General features: G+C 43.9%; 1 protein-coding gene across 4 annotated transcripts in view; it reads left to right on the top strand.

The window, feature by feature from the left end:
* Window positions 1-21,005, top strand: part of CACNA2D3 (calcium voltage-gated channel auxiliary subunit alpha2delta 3) — a 781,459-nt gene that overhangs the window by 76,627 nt on the left and 683,827 nt on the right. The gene's annotated exons all lie outside the window — the stretch shown is intronic.

The raw sequence follows: 21,005 nt of genomic DNA, 5'->3' as shown, positions 1-21,005 counted from the left end.
TTGAAGTGAAAATATTGTTTTGTTTTTGTTTTTAGTTTTTTGTTTTTTTTAACATATAATTCAAAGTAATATTATGTGGTACAGGCAACTTGCTAAAATGCTTTTGTGGATTATTTAGAATTACACTAATTCGATAGCCATTGGGCTATAGATAGCTATTGAGTACTTGAAATATGGCTGGTATCAACTAAGATGCCATGCTAATATGAAATAGACATTGAATTTTGAAAGCAAAGTACAAGAAAAAGAATGTAAAATATGTCATACTTTAAAAACAGTGATTACATGCTGAAATGAGAGTACTTTGGAGTAAGTCAAATATATTATTGAAATTAATTTTATCTGTTTCTTTTTACTTTTTAATGTATTTACCAGAAAATTTAAATTACACATGTAATTATCATATATTTATTTTTGGAAAGCACTGAAGAGTAAGATGAGAATAATTAAGGAAATTTTGAGCAATTAGAACAATGATAGGGAAGCTTGACTTATTTGACACTGAAGAATATTGTTATAATGTTTGAAGCAATAGTAACAAAAGGAGTGAGAATTGGCTCAAGAATCATAGGACTGAAACATCTAGCCTAGAAACCAACTCTGGCCTTTGTGTTCAGTCAATGTAAAAGTGGCCTCAAGTTATTAGGTTAATGCAAGATTATTTAATAAACAACCCAAGTGGTTAACTATTTGGTAAAAGATTTGAGTTTGAACCCGATGTTATAATACACCCTAAGATAAATTTCAGATAGATTAAGAAAATAAATCTAAGACACTAGATTACTGAAAAGAACTAGAACATTATCTAGTCAAATGCATATTTGATCTCGAAATAATCAGTAGAAAAAAAAAATTATGAAGATATGAGAACAGGAAACTCTTCTCAGCTTCTGATGACCCCCTGAAGCTACAAGGCTCAGGAGACCACATGTAATGGACATCAGAACACTGAAGTCATCTGGCCTTGTCCCTGCCAGTCAGATGTAACAAATGAAAATATACAATAACACGTTAAATTTCAGATAAACAACAAATAGTTTTTGTATATAACCTTGCAATAGTTGGGACTTATTTTTACTGAAAAATGTTGTTTATCTGAAATTAAAGTTTAATTAGGCATTTTGTGTTTTATTTGGCGACATGTGGCTTGGGAATGGCAAACCCAGCATGCAGAAGGAGACGGAATGGTAGGAGTTCAGTAGTCACATGTCTGAATATAGTGGAGAAAGGACCAGGGCTTTACTGCCCTGCAAATAGGCTCTCAACCAATTGCTCCTTTTGTGCCCTGCACCTCATTTCTGGCTCCAGGAATATGGGGTACTTATTGTCCAGGATACAGCTGGACCTCTCATGCTGCAAGCAGTTAATAGAACAGAGGAATTCAGCCCTAACTCCTAGTTACCATGCCTTCTTCATTCCATTTTCTAAAATGAATGAATGCTGTTTGCTGTAGTCCCCCTCCCTATCCCTTATCCTGTGAGTTTGTATACTCACTTTATTCTTTTACTGTTTTTTAACATGGTTTAATGAGGAGGAGAAAAGTTCATGTGGTATAGCTACTATGATTAGTAGAGAGGAAACAATCAGAACACATATTTCAATTATTTCATTAATACATGTATTCATTTTTAAAAAATATATTTTATTGATTTTGTACAGAGAGGAAGAGAGAGGGATAGAGAGTTAGAAACATCAATGAGAGAGAAACACGAACCAGCTGCCTCTTGCACACCCCCCACTGGGGATGTGCCCACAACCAATGTACATCCTCTTGACCGGAATTGAACCTGGGACCTTTTAGTCCGCAGGCTGATGCTCTATCCACTGAGCCAAACCTGGATTCATTTTTGTTGAAAGAAAAACAATATATACAAAGCAAGAATTCTGTTGATTCCTCAGTTTCTAGTAGACAGCTCCAAACTTTGCTCACCAAGGGGTCACTGGTTGAATAGGAGATTATATGGTCAAGTTGGGCCTGGGGGAGGGTGAGTGTTCAGTGCAAGGAGTGAGCTCACCAGGTAGGACATGAGAGGATTGTTCGTAGTCAGGGTTTGCCTCATTGATTGGAAAGTTATGGTAACTCTATTGGGAAGATTGAGGGAGGGAAAGCTGGGGATTGTGTTGCTAGAAAACTCTTCATTTACAACAGGATGTCAACTGATACTGTCTATAATTAATAATATGCCTATATTGCTTCTTCTTGATATTTAGCTACATGGAGGCAAATGCCAATGTAAGAAGCTACAGGAGTAAAAAGTGGTTGAAAGTGGTTGCCTCTTGGCCTGGAATGAGGCAGAGAGTGGGATAGAGGACAGAAAAAGAGAAAAGGAGGATTGGAGTAGAGGTTGTCTTCTTTGTTTAATGGTCAAATTGGGCTCCTCTTATCTGGAGGCTCCATTGCTCTCTAGGGACTGCTAGAGCCCTTGGCAGGACTTGCTCTGCCAGCAAGCCATGGACAAACAGTGACCAGACACAGGGATCAGGCAAAACAGGATGTACATCACCTCTGTTCCCAGAATTTGGTCACATGGCCTCCACTTCACTGCAAGGGTGGCTGGGAAATGTCGTCTTTTTGAGTGCCTAGGAAGAGAAATGGGTTTAGGTGAGCCACTGGGCAGTGTCTGACACAAGAGCTATTGTGTGTGAAGCTCTCACTGTGTGTCAACATGTTAAGCCATTTACATACACTGTCTCACTAGTTCTGAGAGATGTGTTCTGAGGTCTCTATCTTCCTCACCAGGAAGTGAGGCTCAGAAACATGGCCATTTGCTAAGTTCACTCAGCTCAGCTAGCCGCTGGGAGATCTGGGCTTGTTCATGATCTGGTAGCACTGTATCCTGAATCGTCCTTTACTTGAATTTTAATCATTTATTCTTTTAAAATGAGCGTTGTGAGAAAATTTATAACCAAGTTTGAAATCTTTCTTGGACCCATTCTTATGTTCTTTTCCATACTGTGTCTGATATTTGAAGCAGTGTCCCTTATCCAAACCCACTGCTAACCTTCCTGGATGAATGGAAGTTGGTGTAAGATTCCTGGTGGCAGTCTTCCGGGCCAGCAGTGAGGAGCAACTTGCATTTGTCTACGTTACCTGGGAAATGACAGAGACCAGGCTCCACGCACCATTGCACCATATGGAGAGTGGGCCACGGAGCATGGTCACTAGTGAGGAGAGAGCTGATGGCAGGAGGGGAAGTTGACAAATCACTCTGCTCTGTAATTTCATCATGGGAGCCATGAGATGGAGCCACTTGATGGGAAACATTTCCACAAGATTACTTTAGGTTACTTCCCCGGGTGTGTCTGTTCTCACGACACTTACCCAGTTGACTGAAAAGTGATCTACAGCACAGCTGGCTGAGTGACTGCCTAGAACAAAGATGTTTCCAAGAACAAAGATGTTTTTAAAACCTGTATGCAGGCAGTCTCTTGGATTATATTAATGGAACACAACCTTAATAGACTCTTCCAGAGGAAAATCTAAAGATATATTAGTGCTCCATAACCTTTTTGATCTTGTGAATTCTGCTTTTCGTCCCCTGTAAGTTGAGTCCAGTGATTCAGAGCCCCCTTTTGAAGTTGAGGTAACTTGGTGTTATTGACTCAATTTGGTGATGCATTTCCGCTACTATTTTCTAAACCCCATGAGTGGTGAGTGTGTTCTGTAACTTCTCTAATTGGCTAATCTCGTTTTCCAGCTGCCCTTTAAGATGTTGGTGTTCCTCAGGGGCCCTCTGGGGAGAACTGGGTCCCCAGCAGGACCTCTGACTGGCTCGGGAAGGTTCCTGTTGTGTGGGAGGCTTTGGTTTCAGTGGCCTCTCCTTTGGCCCTGGAGAGCCTACACCCCTGACCAGGGACTTGGGTGGCACTTCCACCACCCATCCTTCACTTTCACCAGGTAGGACATTTCTGGTCCTAGTCTCAGAGTGGCCTTGCTGGTGCCAGGCTTCTGTTACTCACCAGTGTCTGCTCTTGGCAATGAGAGGCAATTTGAGGCCCTCCAGTGGGTTTTTCTCTGCTTCTTTCATTATTTTAAAAATTCTTTATTGTTTAAAGCATTACATATGTTTCTCTTTTCCCCCATTGACCTCTCCCCTGCCAACTCCACCCCCCAGCACATGCCCTCACCCCCCTAGTATCTGTGTCCATTGATTATGCTTAAATGCATGCATGCAAGCCCTTTGTTGAGCTTTCAGTTTAAACAGACATATCCACTTCCGGTCTGTACAGATCTCCTTTCCTTGTTTTAGAACATTACTGTGTGGGTGGTAATACATTTTTTTCCAATTATACTGATATATTTGATGAACGTTTGATTGACCATATTGAACCAAGGGCTTACACAATTTTCAGAGGATTTCAAGTTATGCATTGAAATGATTGGAGACCCCGAGAATGTCAGTAAGAGTGGGAGGTCGTTTTCGCTCTTAGAGAAGCCCTTTAATAAGGTCAGTTGTCCATCACGCCTCACCCTCCTGCCCCTTTGTTTGCACCTGGTGATCTGCTGCAGACGAAAGCTCTGGCTGGAGTTGTGTTGTCAGGGGACATGAGAGAACTTTCTATAGAACCCACAACTAATGAAAATACAGGTCAAAAGTAATTATTCCGGCCTCCGCTCTGTACCACGTGAGGCTGAGAGGAGTTCACCCATTAAATTACATTTCAGTGTTCTGTTCCAGTGTATGTCCCTTTGCAGCTTTATTTAAAGAAAGCGTAATGTGAAAGGCTTTTAAATCTGATGAAAGAAAGACAGGAACCTTAGTCATTTATGGTAGAATCTCTCATCATCTGTTCCAAGAACAAAGATGTTTTTAAAACCTGGATGCAGGCAGTCTGTTGGATTATATTAATGGAACACAACCTTAATAGACTCCTCCAGAGGAAAATCTAAAGATGTATTAGCGCTCCAAAACCTTTTTGATCTTAAACTTTTTATTATTTTACTGTGTAAATTTTCACTGCCTTTTTGCCTTTTGTCACTTATCAAATATCTAAGAAGTTTGTTTAAAAAAATGAAAATTCCTTTAGAGGTGAATGCTGCAGGTATATCTCTTTTGCCTATGTGGATTTTTGATCATTGAATTTGAGATGTACTTAGCATGTGTTTATTGAGCATCTACTAAGCACCATGCACTGTGCTAGGCTTCTAGACTCCATCAGTGAACAGGAGGAGAGAAGATCCATGCCTTGGTGGGACCTATATTCTAGTGCGGAGAAAACAGATAATAAAGATAAGAGTAATAGTTAAGAAACACACAAAATTTGTAGCATGTGGTAAGTAACACGGAGAAAAAGAGTGGAGAGGTAAGGAAGATTAGGAGAACCTGGGATGTAGGGTGTGGGGATAGGAATGCATTATCCAGAGGTGGCACCTGTGACTCTGCTGGTCAGCCCTTGACTTTGCATCATGTAAAATTAGGATGCAGGGAAATTACTTCCAAATTTTTTGAATAGTGAGTTTTCATTAAAACTTAACTAAACAGCTGTTGTTTCTTAGGTAGGTATAAGATTGTCTAGTTTATTTCTTAGTAGGAGAATTAACAAAGATAGTAAAACAAATCTACACAGAATGCAAAAATACATATCTTATGATGGTGGATAGCTCATATTGATCTAGGAAGAAACATTTGTGTTTTTAATCTGGGGTTATGTCAACTTGGTTGGACATTGGACTTCCGTGTCTTTTTCTCCTCTTCTCTTCTCTTCTCTTCTCTTCTCTTCTCTTCTCTTCTCTTCTCTTCTCTTCTCTTCTCTTCTCTTCTCTTCTCTTCTCTTTTTTTTCTTTCTTTTTCTCTTTCTTTTTCTCTTTCTCTTCCTCTTTCTCTTTCTCTTCCTCTTTCTCTTTCTCTTTCTCTTTCACTTTCACTTTCACTTTCTCTTTAACTTTCTCTTTTTCTTTTTGTTAATTCTCACCCAAGGATATTTTTCCATTGATTTCTAGGAAGAGTACAAGAGAGGGGGAAAGACAGAAACATCGATGTGAGAGAAACACACCAATTGGTTGCCTCCTGCATGAGCCCTGACCAGGGCCCCAGGCCAGAGAGGAGTCTGCAAATGAGGTATGTGCTCTTGACTGGAATCGAACCCAAGACCCTTTGGTCCACAGGCCAATGCTTTATCTACTGAGCCAAACCGGTTAGGGCTGTGACTGGGCTTTTTCATCTGTCAGAGAAAGACTGAGTGTTGGACATGAAAACACTATGAAATGCAGCTCATTGTGTCCTGCAGTAAGGCCTTGTGGGATTCCCAGTAATCTATACAAGCCTCTTGGGAGGATTTAGTAAACCATAGGCTTCTGTCTCCAGGGGCTCCTGCCTTCCGTTGTTTTCATTATGTGCCTTCCTCCCAGGCCTGCCTGTCCTCTGAAGTGTAACCCAGCCAGGCTCACCCTCCAGCCTTCCAGCCTGTGCTGAGCCTTTGAGCCAGTCATTCTTCATAGTGAGAAAATGACTGATAGGCTGTATCCTGAGAAGGGGGACTGGCTGGGTACGGATGACTTAATGGAGGGGTATGTTAATAGAACTAGATATATAATAATGGGGGATCATTGGATATTATTCAGTGTTTAAAACAGATAATGCACTTGACTGGGGCATCAAAAGAGTATGAAAAGGGGCACAGAGAAAAAAAAAAAAAAACAAAAACAAAAAAGAGAAAAGGAGTACAGAAAAAGTACCTCTGTTTTCCATTTCCTTGGTTCTGAATCCTCACCCAAACAGGAAATAGCTGATACCAGTTTATTCATCCTTCTCTATATATTTTTATGCATGTGCAGTCACACCCAATATGTATTATTGTGTCCTCTATTTTATGTGATAGCATATTATACGTGTTGCTAAAACCCTGCTTCTATCCATTTTGCAAGCCTCCTCATATTAGAGCACACATACTTTTATGTGCTTTCCCACCAGCTGTTCAGTAGGGCACTTATGATGGGTCAGTATAATTTTAACCACAGCCTTTGACATGCCACCCCGAATACCTTCCCAGATAGCATTTCACCTGTGGATACCTTCCCAGATAGCATTCCACCTTTGTTTCAGAATAATCCCTACGGGTGGAAATGTAGAGGTAAGGGCTGATTGTGCTGCAAATGTTGATATGTTTTACTAACTTAACCCTTAGAGGGGTTGCACTAATTCACACCCGCTCACCAGCCATGAATAAGATGCTTCCCCACAGTCTTGCTGGGAGGTTGTGCTAATGAACTTGTGAACATTTCCTTCCCCACCGGATAGGTAAGAAGGGATGCAGTTTTGAGGAAGGGGGATTTCCTGAATTCCCCTTGTGTCCTCTGGACTGTCAACTCTTGTCTATTCTGCATGTTCCCACAGGAGCAGGTGACTAGCATCTGGGAGCCTCACTCCTAGGAGACACTGTAATCTGCTTGGTGCTATATGTTTTCCTTCCCTTTGGATGCAAATCTCAGACCCATTTATTTCTTTACAAACTGCTTCCTCTCCTCCGACTCTCTAGGTGTTCTTAATTGCTGGTTTAGTTGACAGTGACTCATTTTGCTAGTTTTAATTTTCTCTGTCATCTATGAATGAATGCATAATTAACTAAAGGGAGCCTGTTATTTAAAGCTACTTACAAATTTCTTTGTAAACATATATTTATAAGATATACATTATTTTATTAATTTTCATATTTTTTTTAAATTTAGGGGTTATATTTCTTTAAAAAAGTGAGGGCCAAGGTACATAATGAAGCAAAGGCACCATAAAAGCCAGATGAATTTACTTGGCTTGTATTGGGGGAAAACAACTTTACCCTTCCAGCTTCTTTCAGCTGGTCTAATAATTAAATCACCATGAAACAGATGAAGAGAAAATGGCTGAATTTAATTACAGATGTATATATAGGAACCCCACATACATGCGAGAATCAGGGACAGAAAGATCACATGAAGTATATGTGGAATCCTAACTAAAGAATTAGGTAAGAGGCCTGAGGTTTCAGAAGGGAGAACAGTAATTTGCAGGAGGATAAGAAGAACAGATGTTTAGTAATTAGAAGTCTGCCCTGCCCTATAGCTAGGTCATAAAAAATTGTTCCTGATGATAACTCTTATTCTGGGGAAACCCTAAATTTAAATTCTGAAAGGGAGAGGCAAAAGTTTCTCTTGATCCCACAGATCTTGACTGTCTTTAGTTCAAAGTAATCCACATACCAGAGCCACATCCTGGGCTGGTTCCTTCTGATCCCTACTGTAGGGAACACTAGAAATCTTGACTCCATCCACCTCTGTCTCAGGAAGGTATCCCTCAGACACCTTGAAGCCTTACTGTTGAAGGCTCAGGGAATGGAAAAATATCCTCAGCCACAGTCATGAGATCAGCTAACTTAGATTTAAGAGCCTCTATTATGTCCACAGATAGGTGTGTGGGCAGGGAGGGCTCAATCTCAGGCTCCAGGCTTCAGTCTCCTCATCTGTGAAATGGGGCTGATGATAACCCTGCACATGGATATTCCACTGGGATTAAAGAGATGGTGTGTGATGCAGTTAGTGCAGTGCCTGGGATCAGAAGGCCTCCAGGGCTCCTCAATACCCCTCCCTATAGGTTTGCTCTCATATTTTCACTAGAGGCCCCGTGCATGAAAATTCATGCACTGGACGGGGTGTCCCTCAGTCCAGCCTACCTCCTCTCATAGTCCGAGAGCCCTCAAGGGTAGGAGGTGATATGGCAATCAAGGGAAGGCGAAGCCCCCATTACACCTCTGCTGTTACCACTGCCACTAGTGCAAGCTTCAGCCAGCCTTGGTTGCCTGAGCCTCGGGTGGCCCTGGGCTGCTGGGAAGCCACCATCTGAGGCTTGCCTGCACCTCAGGCTGGATCTGGGTAACTGGGGGGCTGAGGAGACTGGGGAAATCCAGAGGCAGGTGTGCAGAGTGACTGGACCCACATGGAGGTGGGCCTGACACTGTGTCTTCCACCCCAGTGGGGCTGAGGGTAATGGACACCTCCATCTTATGGCTGTGGGTGCCGCCATCTTTGAGGGCATGACAGTCAATTAGCATATTACTTCCTTATTGGCTGTGGGTGCTGCCATCTTTATGAGGGCATGATGGTCAATTAGCATATTTCCTCTTTATTAGGTAGGATGGTTCCTCACAAATGACCTTTAACCCATGCCTCTACTATGGGCTCCTGTACTGATGATCCAAGTCAGAATATCCACCCTCAGTTTTCCTTGTGAAGCCTCCAGATGACCCGCATCACGGCCTGGAAAGAGGGCCCAGAGTGAACAAATGCTTCCACAAATGGCTCTTGGCCACGGAAACTGGGTCATATTTCCTTTCTTTAGGAAAAGGCTCAGGTCATTTGCTTCCTGAAAAACCTTATTTTTCACTCTTTTGAAAGGTTGTTAATGGGATAGCTTAAGTAGAAATAAGAAAGCCTCTTTTCTTCAGGTCCTTTCTGGCTGTATTAATTAGTATATTTCTGTAATGCTAATGTGGCTATTTACCAGCATGGGCTTGGGCCATTAAAGGCCCCAGCCCCTGGGGAACAGTGGTAATACAGGAACAATCGCTCCCTGGTGGTGTGCCTGGGTCACAGTTCATTGTTCTTTAATGGATGCCTCCATCTGACTGCTGGTGGAGGATAAGAGCATTTTCCCTCCTCGGTGGCCCTCGCTGGGAGGATGGTTCCTTTCCCTGTGGTCCACAGAGGATGTAGGCTGAATATAGAAGTCCTAGAGACCCTGTTGCTAAATGTAAGAGGTGGCCTGCTGTCCTCAGGCTGCTGAATGCACAGATTGGTTGTGGAACCACCAGCACCAGATCAACCCTGCCCTGCTGGGGATTGTCTGAGCCTTGTCATTGCCCATGGAAACACCGGGAAGAAGGCATTTGCTGAGCTCCCTTTGCCCCCCGAGGGTTAAGCTTTGTTGGCATTTGTAAGTCTAGAGACGCCTCTGGCAAGAATGAATTTGGTATTTAAAGATTCTCATGGGGAAATGCCCATATTTCAGATGACTCTGACCGAGTTCATCAATTTGCATTGAGCATCCGGCATTGACATTTTGTCTATTGCACGTGTTTCCAAGTGCCTTTCTTTTGATTGGTAAACACACAGAGGAGCTATAAAGTCCATCTTTACATCACAGCCACCAAGAGAGCAAATGGGAGGCCCATCCTCCCTGTCTCTAAGGAACACAGTCTGGAGCTGGAGGGCAGGACCTGGGCAGTCCGCAGTGGGCTGTCGCTAATGGTGAGTTGGCGAAGTGAGTGGATTTTGTCCGCTGGGTCTGTGGCCCTGGACCAGCCAGTCCTTTCTATTTCAGGTGGTCCCTGGAACTACACAGGCCCCTGCCTTAGAGCTGAAATATGTGTGGGGTTTGCTCTCCTGTTCTGAGCAGCTTACAGCTACCTGGTCATGCAGCCTCCCAGAGTGTGACAAGGCTGCCCAGCCCAGTCAGAAGGAAGCAGCTCTGATACACTCCTGTCCCATGCCAGTGTCCAGAGGTGACGCTACCAGACCAAAGAACGTGTACTTCTTCGGTCATTTCATCAAGGTGCTTTTGTCTCGTCATTTTGGTGCTTGTGTCTTGTCATTTGGTGCTCAGATGCTGACGTCAACTAGGGGCTAGGATGCAGGAGCCAGGCAGACCTTCTGTCCTTTGGCTGGAGTTTCTCCAACAAGCCTGATGGGAGCAGATAGTCCGTACAATGAGTGCCCTCCAGGAGGGAGCCTCAGGTGTGACCTATACCAAGCATCTAGCCATCAGCTGAGAGGCGGCTGGGGCCTCTACCAGCCCCTCCCCTCACTGTGCGTGCTCCCTGTTCTCCCTCTGAGCTGGTCAGCTCCTCAGAGCAGCCCTGGAGCCCAGAGTTGCTGGGGATTTCTGCTCCCCCCATCACCCTTCAAATATTCTTATACGTGTGGACGTGGCCTTTGGATTCGAGAAGCCAAGACTTACCTTGTCTTTGTTTGCTGGGTGCGCCGTGCCTTGCCTGAGACCACCCTCCTTTCAAAGGAGCAAGGCTGCTGAGGGTGGGGGGTGGGGCACCCCATTCTTTACTTTTTCTTCTCTCACAGCCTCTCCCATGTAATTGCCAAGCTCAGGTCCACAGCTCAGGGCCCGTGGGTGTGAAATTGATTTCCTCTGGTCTCAGTTGACCAAAGAGAAATAAGGATAAGGCAGGGAGGCGTTCATACATGTAAATACATTCCTTGCAAGGGCCGAGCTTTTTTATTCTGGGCTGGCTTTTCTTTTTTGATTTAAAATATCCCTGCTGAAATGACCGTAATAGAAGATAGTGTGTGTGTGTATTTCCTCTTCAATGATCTTACTTTGCTAAATAAAAACTTGTCAGTCCCATGCTGGTTCCCCAAATTAGGTAGTCCTCCCCTTTTTTGGGTTACGGACCCTCTGAGAGCTGTCCATTCTTGTGTGGCCACCCCTATTCAGTTTCCTACGCTTAGTTTCTGGGGGGTGGGGCGTGGCACAGGTTAAGAAGCCCGGCACCCACTCTTTGCAGAAGATGTTTTACAATTACAGAAGCAAAGGCTTTTAAAGTTGGGGTTTTTATATTCCAAACTAACAGCCTCTTTAATGTCCATTTTTCTTGCAATGGTACATTTTTTCACATTTCGGCGATTTAAAAAAATTTACATTTTGATGATGTTTAAATATTCCAAATATGTATGTACTAATAAACAAAAGCTAATAGTAGCATAATTATTATTAAAATATTCTGCTTATCTTTAAGGTTTGCACAGACAGGGTAAGCAGTCCTTCCCCGAGTGTGTGGGGGTGGGCTAAGAGCCGCAGAGTTCCAGGGCTGCCATTGAACTCTGGATTAATGTCAACATTTTAAACTAATTAGGCGAGGGAAAAGCATTTCGAAGAAAGCGTAATGGCTCCTTGCACGCCCGCTGGAAGGCAGCACCAGCGTAATTGTCTGGTTAGAAAAGCTTTTTAACATCAGTGATTTAATTGAGCATATTTGAAGGAAACCCAGGAAAAATACTTTATTTTGTGTTTGTCAGAACTGAGGCCAGGTGGAAGACAGCAGTCCCAGGCGGGACGGGAGTGACCAGGTGGCCTGGGATGGGGAACCTGCCCATTGAGCCGGATTGTTTGGAGCCCCGGCCCTGGCGGCTGAGCGGGTGCTGTGAGGACAAGGCCAGAGATGCCAGAGGAAGGCAGAAGAGAGCCTGATGCGTTACCCCGGGTAGACAAGTGCCTGGAAGAGGGAAGAGAAGACAATGAGGACCTTGGGTCGAAAGTGGGGGAGGCCTTGAGGAGAGGGGTCCCATCTGGGCTGCAAGGAGGGCCCACCTCTGGGGAGTGAAGGGAGGAACCTGGGGGAGAGGGGGAGGTGAGGGGAGAGGTCGCCCTGAGGTCTGAGAGGGAGGCAGGGCTTCTTTCTGGTGCCATGGGGAAGCAGCTAGAGGATTGCTCAGCAGGGCAGTGACTAAGAGGGCAGGTGGGGTCTAGGGGCTCAGGCAGAGAGAGCCAGGCTTCTGAGAACCCCCCTCCCCCCATTGTTGGGCAGCCTCAGCCAGTGGCAGCATTCCTTTTCCTGGTTCCGTCTGGCCACCCCACACCTGCCCTGGGCTGGGGAGCTGATGGGCACTGAAGTACACCAATACCAGGTCCTCATCCGGGAATCTGTAAATGCCACCTTATTTAGGAAAAGGGTCTTTGGTGTTATAGGCTAGGATTTTGAAATGAGATTGCCCTTGATTTTTTGGATGGGTCTTAAATACCATCATAAGCATCTGTATAAAGGAGAGGTGAAGGGAGTTACAGACACTAGAGGAGAAGAGTGAGGCAGAGACAAAGAATGCCAAGGGATGCCAGCAGCCACCAGAAGCTGGAAGAGGCAAGGGACAGCTCTTCAAGAGCCTTTGGAGGGAGTGTGGCCCTAACATCTTGGTTTTAGACTTTTGGCCTCCTGACTAGGAGAGAATACACTCCTGTTGTTTTAAGCCACTGGTTTGTGGCGATCCGTTACAGACACCACAGGAAACCACTGCAAGTCCTCGGGAGAAAGGGAGGGGGTGTCATCTTCTCGCTTCTTTCGAGCTCCCAACCCCCAGCATGGTGGGTGCTGATGGAAGGGGGAAGGAGAGGGGTCGAAGCTTGTGGGTGAGGGTGGTGGGCAGGGGACTTGGCAGCCTGGCCTGTGCGTGCCCCAGCGGCTGTACATCCCCTCAGCTGATGTTTCCCATGGGATGTGGGGCCAGTGGGGTCAGATATCCTAGCTTTCCCAGACAAGCCTGAAAATCTGATTTTGAAACATGAACTTTGGTGTTGAAAGCTGGCTCAAGTGTTTAGCCTGCGGGTCTGATTTGGCCCGAGGGTGAGGCAAAGGGCTCTCTTTCATAACTTCTGTCTTCTAGTTTTGATTTGTCCCAGAGGTCAGCATACTAGTAACCTCCACCCTCGTTTTTCAGAGTCTTATTGGGATTTTAGTCAGTATATTAGTTTCTCGTGCTGCTGTGACAAATGACCACAGTGAGTTAGCACAGTAGAGATGTACCAGTTTACCTTTCTGGGGGTCAGAAGTGCAGGACAGATTTTACAGGGCTACCACCAAGGTGTTTGCAGGGCTGTGTTCCTCCTGCTGGGGGCTCCTGGGAGAGTTTGAGTCTTGCCTTTCCGAGCGTCCAGAGGCTGTTGGTGGCTCATGGCCCACTCTGACCTCTGCCTCTCTCTTCATGACTGATTCTCAGACTGTCACCTCCCTCTCTCCCCTATGAGGAAGCTTGTGACCTCACTGGGCCCACCTAGATAACCCAGGGCAATCTCTCCATCTCAGGACCCTTATCTTATTCATGCGTGCAAAGTCTCTGCTTCCAAGTAAGGTCACATGTTCATAGGTTGCCGGGATTAGGACATGGACATGTTTGAGGGGCCATCACAACCCCTACCATCGTCAGTTAGTAACCTGTGTTTACCTGTAGGTCTCCAAGGGAAACCCTCATGGTTGCCTCGTCTCCCTCTTACCCTTTCTGGTTTGTGCTGGAGCTGGTCAGGTTGCCTCGTCTCCCTCTTACCCTTTCTGGTTTGTGTTGGAGCTGACTGTAAAGTATCTGATTATTTAACCAGTATGCTGTACACCTGAAATTGAGACAAAATAACATTGAACGTAAACTGTAATTAAAAAAATAAAATTAAAAAAAAGAGCCAGTTGTGCCTAACTCTTCCCAATTTAATGTCAGTGACTTCATATTGGTAGCTGGACATGGATCACACCACAGAAGTCAGCAAATGCGACATGCAGGCCTTCCCAGCACCCCTTTTCTCGCCCCCACCTCCGCTCTTTGTGCTGGGGAGCTGGATGCTAGATGCTCACCTGTTCCATTCAGGCTAAGGTTCCTGTTTTCTGGGGGACTCTGCCCATTTTTCTGTGGATTGTGGGTGAGGTGGGGGAATGGATATGGCTGTCCAGATACCTTATGGATACCTTGGTATGGAGACCATTATTGACTGAATTCTGTAGTTCGGATAATAAACCATGTGCCCTTTGGCATTTTCTTCCTTCATAGGAATCAGGGATTTTCACTTGTTCCTGGTTGGCATTGCAGTCCTCCTTTCCTGGCATAAGGCAAACATTACGTATTTGCTGGCTTTAGCCTAATGGCCTTCCTTCACAGCATTTGGGGCTAATGGCTGTGTGTTCCATTGTGAGGAGGCCGCAGTGTCCCTCCCAGTGCTTGGACTCTGACAGACCAGTGCAGTTCTGCGAGAGCTGGGCGACCACCCTCCCCAGTGACCCCCGGAGCTGGGGGAACAGGGCTCATCTAGAAGGAAGCATGCTGACAAGGGTGGCAATTCACTAAGGATTCTGCTTAATAGAACCATCTTTCCTTACCGACCGAGACATTATCGTAGAGTAACTATTCTCACAGAACCTCACCCCTGTTTTTGCACTTGGCATTTCATCATGCTCACCGTGCCTTTTGAATCTGTAAAGTTGTCTCTCCTATTCTCCCTCTCTCTCTCTCTCTCTCTCTCTCTCTCTCTCTCTCTCTCTCTCTCTCTCTCTCTCTCAATATATTTTATTGATTTTTTTACAGAGAGGAAGAGAAAGGGATAGAGCTGCCTTCTGTACACTCCCTACCGGGGATGTGCCCACAACCAAGGTACATGCCCTTGATTGAAATCAAACCTGGGACCTTTCAGTCCGCAGACCTACGCTCTATCCACTGAGCCAAACCGGTTTCGGCTCCTATTCTCTTTTCTAATGGAATTTCAAGCAACTTTTTGATTAAGAACTTCCAAACAATGGGCTATTTAAATATTAGAAAGCTATGGTTTCCTTCTTTTTATGTCAATACCTAGTTAATTGTTTCTTGGTGACTGCTCTGACGGTTTCCTCCAGCTTTGTTTACAGCCAGTCTGCTGTGACAGGAATAGTATTTTCATTACATGCATTGCAAGCATGTTTGGAACATAATCGCTCCTATCAGTTAGGTTTTCAGTAAAGCCTCATTAATTAGACATGTAATTATTAGCTAATATTCCCTTCACAGCGGAGGATTTTCAGTAAGTTATTTAAAAGTGAGGATTGACCAAAATCGTGCTAAATTGACAAAAGCTTTGATGCTCAGGTAGCCTAGAGTGACAGGTGATTAGCTTAGAAAAGCAAGCCCCCCTCAGCTGTGACTAGAGGCTCCCAAGGGGCTGTTTTGTTGGGAGACAAGGCTCAGGGTGGACTTCCGCTTCGGTGGGTGTTTCCCCACTGTGCCTGGGGCCTCTTCCAGGCTGAGCGGCTGGGAGGCTCAGCACCACCGCTGAGCTGGCCTTGCATGAGAGCGGCTTTAGCTGGGCGTGGAGGCAGTGGGAGGCTGAGGTGAGGGCATTTGCCATCCAACCGAGCACCATTGATCCTGTCTGCTCCATGCCAGGCACCAGGTGAAGCGCTTTAAAATGCACGTTCTCATTTTGTTCTCTGCCTGGGAAGCAGTCTTTGATTCATCCAGTGGGCATTAGAAGCTACCATGTGGCAGGGATTTTGCTGGGTGCTGGGAATATACAGGTCAAAATCAGGGAAGCCTGCCACCATACACTACACAGCCAAGACTATCAAACTGTTACCTATGAGAGGGCGGGATCTTGGGAATGGTACGGCCATGACCAAAAATTCCATTGATTATTTTATTTCTAATTTGGGTAAGCAGCATTCTTCATGGCTATAGTTGACTCTCCTAGGTGTATTTAAAGCTGATTAATTCATCCTCTTTCACAATTGAATATTTTTCCGACGTACAGTTGTAACTTTGAGCTTCTAACTTGGTAGTTTAAGTTTGAATGAGCATTGTTTAAATTGTTCAAGATATGAAAACATACCTACATGAGAGTCCACCTAAACTGAAATCCACTGAAACACATTTATTATTAAATGAACATATTATAGATTCATTTCTCGTATTTGTGAGTTTTTCCTAGCAAGATTTTTATAAAGATATGCTGTTGACATATTTAGCAATTTACAATTCTGGAAGAAATCATTTTCTTATTGATTCAATTATTCACTCACTTGTGTATTTTGCAATTCTGAGAGCACACACCTGACCTTTCACAGTGTGCGTAGAGTGAATACCCTTTCATGTACAATGCAGAAAACTTGCAATCATCAGTCCCTTTACCTCCTGTTATAGCTGTCATATGTGCTGACAATGCTAACAGTTTTGCTTTAAACAGTCATGTATGTTTTAGAGTACTCAGGAGTAGAAAAGCTTTTTACTATTTTTCCTCTATCATGCCTGAACATCCAAGTTTCCCTCTATTGACATTTACCTTTGGCTTAAGAACTTAAGCTTTCTTGTAGAGCAGGTCTATAGGTGACAAATTTTCTTCTTGTCACCTGTGATTGTCTTAATTTTGCCTCAATTCTTGAAGGGTAGTGGACATAGTATTCTGGGGCGACAGTTCTTTCTTTCAGCATTTAAAATATGTTGTTCTTCTGTCTTTTGATCTCCATAGTTTCTGATGAGAAACTCAGAGATTCTAATGAGAAATTTGTGATGATTAAAAGCATTGAGTGTTTTTTTTTTTTTAAATATAATGTATCATTTTTTCACAGCTGCTTTTGAGATTTTTCTCTTTGTATTTTATTTTCAGCCGTTTGACTATGCTGTGTCTAGATGTGGTTTTCTTTGAGTTTATCCTGTTTCCGAAGCTCTGAACTTCCTTCATCTGTAAATTTAAGTATATGAACAAATTTGTCAATTATTTTTTTCAATATACTTTTCTTCCCAAATCTCTTTCTGCTATTTTGTCAGAACTCCAGTGGCCTTTTGATATTTTCACAAAGGCCACGAGGCTCTGCTATTTTCCCCCCAATCGCTTTTCTCTTTGTATTTCAGAGTAGGGAATTTCTACTGACCCTTCTTTTTTTTTTTTTTAAATATGTTTTTAATGATTTTAGAGAGACAAAGAGGGGAAAGATAGAAATATTAATGAGAGAGAATCATTGATTGACTGTCTCATGCATACCCCTTAATGGGGATTGAGCCCACAGCCCAATTCTTGGACGGGGAATTGAACTATGACCTCCTGGTTCATGGGTTGATGCTCAACCACTTAGCCACACCAGCTGGGTCTATTGATCTCTCTTTCAAGTTCACTTATTCTTTCTTCTGTCATCTTCATTTTGTTTTTGAGTGTTTCTAATGTGTTTTTATTTAAGACTTGGGGTCCAGTGAATGAATTTGTGCACCTTGAAAGGAACTGTAAGCCATGAGGCTGTGGTAGGCACTGGAGCAGGTCTCAGCCCATCCTCTGCGCCCCTACCCTGCCCCTCCCACCACACCCCTGGTCTCCTGTCTTCTAGCAGCCTTGCTCCTGCTATCACCACCAGCCCCACTTGCACCCGCTGACAGCACAGAGTAATTGGAGCTAGTACCAGCAGCAGGTGCTAGCAGGACCGGTGCTGTCAGTGGGTGCAAGAGGCGGCTACTGCCCCGATCACCCCTCAGGAGCAGGGGGAGGTGGAGAAGCCCTCAGGAGTGATCAGGTCTGGCAGCTGCTGCTTGCACCCTCTGATGGTGCTGAGTGATTAGGACCAGCACCCGGCACCAGTGAATGTGAGTAGCAGCTCTGGCACTGGCTACAGATGTGAGTGGGGCTGGTACAGGCAGCAGGTGTGAGCACCCTGCTCACTTGCTCCCCCATCCCGCCATAGCCAATGCCTGCCATGTTCCACTCCCGCCACCTGGTGGACAGCACATGGCATAGCGACTGGTTGTTTGGTTGGTTGTTCTGCCATTCAGTCTATTTGCATATTAGCTTTTTATTATATAGGATATTGTGTTTTTAAGTTTTAGAATTTTCATTTGGTCTTTTATTGTGGTTTATATTTCTCTGCTTAGTGTTCTTATATTTTCATTTATTTCAATTGTGTTCTCCTTTATCTCTCTTTTTAAATTTCAGTATAGTGGATATACAATATTATATTATCGATAGTTTCAGGTGTATAATATAGTGACACAACATTTATGTATCTTACAATGTGATCACATGTCACTGTGCAAACTTACCACAATATTATTGACTATAGTCCCCTTCCCTTTTTTCATCCACTCCTCCACCACCTTCCTTCTGGTAACCATCAGTTTGTCCTCTGTTTTAGTGAATCTGTTTTTGTTTTGTTTATTTGTTAGGTGTGAACTGTAGTTTTGATAACACTTTTAAAAGTCTCTGTTTGATAGTTCTCACATAGGAATTAGCATCTGTTGACTGGGTTTTTTTCTCAAGTAATTTTGGATTATATCCTGAACATTCTGAAAGTTATCTTGTGTAAACTCTCGGTCTAGTTAGAATCTTCTAAAAAATATTGATTTTTTTTTTTTTAAAATCAGGAAATGAATCTAATTAGATTCAAACTATAAACTCCATTTTCATTTCATTGAATGATAGTTCCCATCTTAGGCAGCTTTCTAAGCTATAGAACGCTGATTTATATCTGTCCTTGGCATGCATAGTTTATGGATCATTCTGAAGCTTCTCTGGGTTTTTCAAATCTCAGCTAAGTTCTCTAAGCCTTTGCTACATGGGTTTGAGTCCACCCCATACAAGCATTATTCAGACTGGAGTTTTGCAAGAGGAAAGAAAAAGACAAACTATTCAGCTATTGCCTAGGACTGTTTCAGTCACCTTCCCTACACCCTTTCACCAATCTGGAGAGAAGTCATTTCTCTGAGCCAGCGAAGCTTGGATGAAGAGGAGCTTACTTGCATGCTCTTGGTCCAGCTTGTTCCAGGGACTCTATGTGGCTCCACTTTTATTTCAATGTAAAATGTATGTGATTACAGGATATCATCCGACCTTTCAGAACTCCCAGGATGCAAAGAGATTTGGTCCATTCTCCTGGTTTTATAGATTAGAAGACATGTTGAAAGCTCTAAATCTTGAGCCTTAGTAGATCTCCACTTTGGTTTCCATGGGGGGATGGGGTGGCAGAAACTGAGTTCAGAACCTAGCTCTGTCACTGATCTTATGGAGAGATCTGATCACTTTGAGTTTTTATTTCACCTTTACAAAGAGAATAATACTTGGCTTGCACTGAGAGTTAGACATGTGGCATGTAAATTACCTATCCCAGGACACCATTAAGTAGGCTAAAAAGGATTAAATGAATATTTCTTTTTTCCTCTTTAATTTAATTTAACTTTTCCCATCATCTTTTATCCACTCTATGCCCTCTACCACCTTCACCCATTCTGCCTCACCCTCTACCCCTAGCTATCCGCCTGCTCTCTATGACTCTGTCTCTATTTTGCTTGGTAGTTAGGATCTGAACAAATATCTATTGACTCTGGGAACATGGGCTCTGTCTTTGAGGAGGTGGCCAGAGTCTAGCAGGGATTTCTTTAGCAAGTTTATAGAAATTCTGGTCTTTTATTTCAAGTCCTTTATTTCATTCATGAAACTCAGACCTTGAAGTCAGAAACACGAGACCAAAGACCTGTGACTCACTTACCTGCAACTTTACTCTGTTCCCAATTCTTGCTCTTAGTAGGTCCCTGTGGATCTTTAGGAAGATGTTTGCTGGGGTGACCAGATAACACCTTCACAGTCTGAACTGAGAAATCACAGAATCCCTTTCACAGACACTATTGACTGTATTTTCAAGGGTGGAGTTGGGTTTAGTTTGGATTTTCACATATGGGCTTTGCACACGCCAGAGTGTATTGATACAGTGACCTGGTGCTCTGTTGCTTTTCTCTCCTGGAGGAGCTCACATCTGTTTTCACAGAAGACCCTGAGGTCTGTGAGGAGGCCGGTTGCACCTGCTGATTTGAGTGTCTTAGAAAGGCAGGGCCTGTGTGGCTCCCGTGGCAGAGATTCCTGTACGTACTTGCAGAAGCATCAGGGCTGAATCAGAAGAGCAATGCTGCTGGGTCCAGTCTGGAGAGCCTGGGTTCTCTTTATTCTTTGGACACAGGATTCAATGTTACCTGTTCTTTAGAAGGCCTAAAGGGCTAGTGAGTTTTTACAGAGAGGAAGAGAGAGGGATAGAAAGCTAGAAACATCGATGAGAGAGAAATATCAATCAGCTGCCTCTTGCACACAGCCCCCCCCCCACCCCCCCATGCCCTTGACTGGAATTGAACATGGGACCTTTCAGTCTGCAGGCCGATGCTCTATCCACTGAGCCAAACCGGTTTCGGCAAGGGCTAGTGATTTCTAGGCCAGATTTGAAAGTTATGGGTAAGTTAAGGAAATTTGGAGCCTTTATGGAGTTTGCTGGATCCCGTTCTGCTTTTTTCCTTCTTTCTTGTGCTGTTTTATTCATATGGCAGTTACCCAATTATAAAAACCCCAGCGTTCCCCCTGAGTATCAGTTGTGTTGGCAAGCTTTTTATATAGTTTAAACTGGAATCCATTTTATTGTATCTTGTTCAGAGCACTCGTTTCAATAGAGAGGGAAATGTTAATCATTTGGCTGGATGCAGATTACAGAGACCCTTCCCACCCCCTTCCTTTCTCATCTCCATGGAACTTTGTGTCTGTTCTTTGTCACTTCAACAGGATGCCTCT

This window comes from Pipistrellus hanaki (assembly GCF_964339955.1).
Source record: "Pipistrellus hanaki genome assembly, chromosome: 13".
NCBI classification, from domain to species: domain Eukaryota; kingdom Metazoa; phylum Chordata; class Mammalia; order Chiroptera; family Vespertilionidae; genus Pipistrellus; species Pipistrellus hanaki.
The sequence above is the reverse complement of the archived record's forward strand: the minus strand, read 5'-3'. Positions and strand labels throughout refer to the sequence as shown.